The following is a 5,156-nucleotide window of genomic DNA, read 5'->3' as shown; positions in this document are numbered from 1 at the left end:
GATAGAGTGTGTAGCAGATCCCCGACGAGCAGGATAGCTGGGGACATGTGACCCATGCTGATTTTAGTGGATACATGCATAGAGCACAAATTATGAAGCATGCCTTTCTTCTCGAATTGCCAATCGGAGCTCTAGATAGCAAGTTATGATCATTTGAAAATTTTTAGGGGGCCGGGTCTGTGCCCACTTGCCCGCATTGGAGGATGTGCCATCTGGCATTTTCTAGGCCTTGAAAGGGTTCAAGCATATAAAGCATGCCGTGTGGGGTCATCAGGAAGTCACGGTTTGTCGATCTGAGCCCCGAGCACCGAGTTACGGCCTGGTAGAGTTGGAGGTGCATTGGGGGTTTTCCTCATTTTTTGGGGCACTTTATCTGAGGCCATCGAGGAGATGGGATGTAAAGCTAGCCAAGGGGAATGAATCTTGGGACTGTGCACCTTTGGTGGGGTTTTGTGAAGGGGGGCAATCGATCGACCAGGCAATGTGTGGGGTGCTGCTAAAGTGGGTCACAAAAGAAACATGTTGGACCATTTTTGTGTAATGGCTTCAACCCCCAATGGGCTGCAGGTGAAGGGGAGGGCGCCACGTGGCGCGCATAGCTCCCACATGCGTAGCTGGTGGTGTGAGCGGAAAGGTTTAAGACCTGGGCCATGTGGCCCCTTTGATGTGTAGGTTGGAGAGAGGGGAGCCTGGAGCCCCCGTTTGCTATGGCACATGCCCGTTGGGAACTGTGGCGTGTGTCGCGCGGCCCTGCAGTGGCGCACGCTGCCGTTTTGTGGTGGAGGTTGAAGGCGCCATTGGCGCGCCCACTTGTGGTGGTTCGGCACTTGGCGACAGTAATGATGTGGCCGTCCGATGGGGCCCCGTTCCCACGGACCTTGAAGGGTCCTTTTTCAAGGCTAGAGGGGAGGCATTAGCGACATCGCTAATGTCCCCCTCCCCGAGGCATAAGGAGGCAGTGCTGCGAGTGAGAGGCCGCCCCAACATAAAGAGAAGGACAGTCGCATAGAAGTGACACCTTGGTGTACAAAGCAAAAGCAAAGGTTGGGCACGACGGCGGGACCAAAGTGAAGAGAGAGAGAGAGAAAATAGGAGAGAGGTGATCAAAGGGCACCCAAACTGGGTCAAGTGCAAAGGAGGAGGTCGCCATGTGTTCAAACAAGGGCAGTTGGATGACTGAGTGAGGGCAAAGACAAAGAGGGAAGGCTAGGACCAAAAGGGAGAAAGAGGAAAGAGAAAAGGAGAGAGAAGAGGTAAGTGGGAGCCGGACAGAAGTGGACAAAGGGGCAGTGTAAGATTTGGGTAGCCCAAAGGGGTAAAAAATGAAGGAAAAAAGGAAAAAAATAAAAATAAGCCTGGGGGGCAATAGCGACCTCGCTAATGCCCCCCCCCCCCCCCCCCCCCCCAAGTACGAAGAGAGAAAGAGAGAGCAGAGGAAAAAATTAAAGCGGTTTCCCCCTTCCAAAAGATGCCAAATCAAGGTGCCAAATGGACCAATTAAAGTGTAAATTCCAAAATTAAAGGCCCCCCTATGAAAATCAAATTTTGATCAAATTAGGGGCTTTTTTTCAGCCGTTTGAAGCCTGCAAAGTGGAGTTCTCTAATAGGCTAACCCCTTTAAAACTTTTTCTTGAAAATAGCCATGGTGATGGCAGTGCAAACCAATGTACATGCCTTTTGAAGTGCAATCAAGCCACGGTTGAGCCCTATTGCTATTGTTTCTCCTTCTCCCCTTCTCTTTCTCCTGCTTTCATGTTTCCCCTCGGTGCCGGCAGTGTGGATGTGTGTGGCCCCCCCCGGGGGACTGACGGTGTTTTGTGTGAGAGAGTGAGATTGAGCGGCTGTGAGTGTGTGTAAGGGTGGAGACAGACCATGGCAGTAGGTATGCTTGGTGTGGTCGGTTTGTGGAGTGTGAGAACAATGGAAATTGAGCAGGCGGTGGTCTGCTAGTGTAAAGTGTATTTTAGAAGGTGTTTCCGAGAGGATAGGGGTGTTGTGGATACCCTGAGCTATAGGGAGGCCCTTGTGTTTGTGTCGGGTGTGTTCCCCCATTCCCCCTCTCCATCTTCTAGTGCCCCCACAGAGGAGCACATTGATTGCTCCCAGTTAATCGAAAAGAAGCAATTTTTCGCATTGGAAGTCATGGCAGCTAGGAGCTATGGACCGATTTTCACAGGCGAAGAGAGCCCTGACGAGTGGAAGTCGGATTTTGAGCTGTATATGCTATCGTTGTGTATGTCGTACGAGGATAGCAAGATGCAGACTTTTCCTTTGGTGATGCGTGGTAAAGCTAAAGCATGGTATGAAGCATTGGAAGGCGAGTCGAGGCAGGCATGGCCAGCTCTACGGGCGAGGTTTCTTCACAACTTTTGCAAGGAGGTGTCCCCAGTCAAGATGGATGCAAAGCTAAAGGCACTTAAGCAAGATGTAAGTGAAGAATTCAATTTGTTTTTGGGTCATTTTGAAGAGTGTCGACAACCATGCAATTGGCTAATGGAGACTACTTCAAGCTAGATAAGTTCATGGCGTGTTTGCACCCCAAAGTGAGAGAAAAGGTCGATTTTGAGAGCCCAAAGAATAACAAGGGTGCGGTAGCGATTGCCCGATCAAAGAGCAGAAAGATAAAGAAGAAGATAGAGTAGGGTGTGTCACACTACGAGACAATGGCCCATGTTCAACCGTAGAGTCCAAGGGAGGCTATACACAAAGAAAATCATGGAAATCGAGGTGTAGCTGTTGTGCCGCAAAATTGGGTGCGCACGGGGCAAGATTTGTTTGAGCAAATGCAGGAGTTGCGGATCAGTGTCATGGATAGAGGACAGCCAAGAGGAGCAAGGGGTAGGGCAAGGCCGCTGCCAGGTAGGTGCTACAGTTGTGGAGAAGTTGGACACTATGCACTTGATTGTCCTCAACCACAAAGAGAGAGAGGAGGCATCTACCCACTGTTTGATAGAGGTCGAGGTCAAGGTCAGTTCAATGGTCCAAGAGAGCAAGCGGTGGAGAATCCTGTGCAGCCAGCTCCGCCAAATGGAGGTGAAGTCCCAAGAGTGAATATCATCGGGGTGGATAAGCAGGATGCCGAAGTTTTGGTTAATAAGAGAGAAAGAGTTGAGAGGGAGATTTGTTGGTATGTGCGCATACTATAGACGCTTCATAGCAAAATTCTCTCAAGTAGCAGGACCACTACACGACTTAACTAAGAAGAACGTGAAGTTTGTGTGGACTGCTAAGGAGCAAAATGCTTTTGAAAAGCTCAAAGAGAAGCTTACTTCCCAACCAGTCCTCGTGCTTCCGGATCTCTCAAAGCCATTTGAAGTCCAATGTGATGCTTGTGGTGATTGCCTTGGAGCAGTTTTGCTTCAAGAAGGGCATGCCATAGCATATGAGAGCCGAAGGCTCAATATTGATGAAGGAGTCTTGGGCATTTATGAAAAGAGCTTTTAGTTGTTCTACATATGAAAGCATGACATTTCTCCTTGAAAATTTTTGTAATCATGCTTGCAATAATGCATTAAAATAAGTGTATCTTTGAAATCATGCCACCTAGTGTCCCACTAGGATTTGATTCCCTCCTAGTAGCTATTTAAAAAGAAATATAAGAAAAGTATAAAAAATACATAGAATATATATATTGGACTTTACCCTAGATATAGGATCTAGCTAGGGTGTGAGATGATAATGAGATAGTAGAAATAAAGAATCAATGCTTTTTGCCCCAAGTTAAAGAGGCGGAGCTATTGAGCTTTTCCCATAGTATTTTCTGATGGTAAAGTAAGGATAGGTTACCCTTGAGAAAAATAATAGGATGAGATAGAAGGCTTATTATTATACTTAAATATGCATATGTACATTATAGGAAAGATAATTATGTATCTAAAAAGTTACAAGATAGATCTTGTAGCATGCGTTCCCACTATGTACGTGTCACAGCACGACAACGTGAAGGTCAAGGTGATGGGCATAGAGTGCCTGATAGACTTTTTTGTGATGAAAGCATGGGATAATGCTTATCAGATCATTTTGGGTAGACCATGGCTTTTAGCGATAGGAGCTAAGCAAGATTTGGAGAGCAAGGTGTTCACCTTGCCTGAAAAAGAGAAGGGAAGGCAGATTGTGCTTGATCTGAAGGCCAAGGAGAGCAGTTCTCGTCCTATGGCAATTAAAGATGAGGGAGAAATGACGAGCTACAAGTACGAGACAAAGACGGTGGGCTATGATGAAGGCTATACTAGCACAGAGGAAGAGGAGTGCAAGGACGACATGCTGAAGATAGATGCAGACTTATTCGGAGTCACCATAGATGATTCTAAAGAAGAAGGTATGCAGCCTCAAGCTCATGGTTTAAACATAGAGGAGGTTTCGAGCATGTTAAGTGAAGATTTAACCAAGGGATAAAAGGAGGGTTATGTTCAATTGTGTGATTCCTATCCAAACTTGTTTGCGATGGAGTACAAGCATTTGCATGGTGCAAAAGGGGTAGAGCACAAGATTGTTCTTAAGGAGGGACATAGGCCTAAAGCACAGAAGATGAGAAGACTAGGGGTTATCCAAAAGGAGACCCTTTAGCAGGAGATCAATAAGTTGCAGTGAAGGAGTCAGACTGGGTCTCGCCAGTGGTTATAACCCCTAACAAGAATAGGAAATGGAGAGAGTGTGTTGACTACAAGCCGAATTACTATCCATTGCCGTTTCAAGACGAGATCCTAAACCAGGTGGCTCGGCACGAGAGATACTCGATTATAGATGGATTTTCGGGGTACTTTCAGATAGGGATTGCACTTCAAGACCATTTGAAGAACACATTCATATCTCGATGGGGTTGTTTCACTTACCGCGCAGGATGCCGTTTGGATTAGTGAATGCATATGCCTCCTTTGGATAAACAGGGTATTTGGTTCATACTTGGGCCGTTTTATCAGGGTCTTTATGGATGATATAGGCTTCTATAGTTCAATATTGGATCACCTATCGAAGCTGCAGTTATGCTTTCAAAGGATTGATGAAGAAGGAGGTCAGTTAAATCCCAAGAAGTGTAAGCTAGCACAGCCTCGAGCGCAGCTGTTGGGTCATGTGGTGTCCCAAAATGGTATAGAGGCTGATCTTGAGAAGGTGAAAGCGTTGGTGTTGATGGATCCACCATCAGATGCTCAAGGTTT

Source organism: Adiantum capillus-veneris, chromosome 6, assembly GCF_014529385.1.
Source record: "Adiantum capillus-veneris isolate H3 chromosome 6, ASM1452938v2, whole genome shotgun sequence".
Lineage (NCBI taxonomy): Eukaryota > Viridiplantae > Streptophyta > Polypodiopsida > Polypodiales > Pteridaceae > Adiantum > Adiantum capillus-veneris.
The sequence above is the reverse complement of the archived record's forward strand: the minus strand, read 5'-3'. Positions refer to the sequence as shown.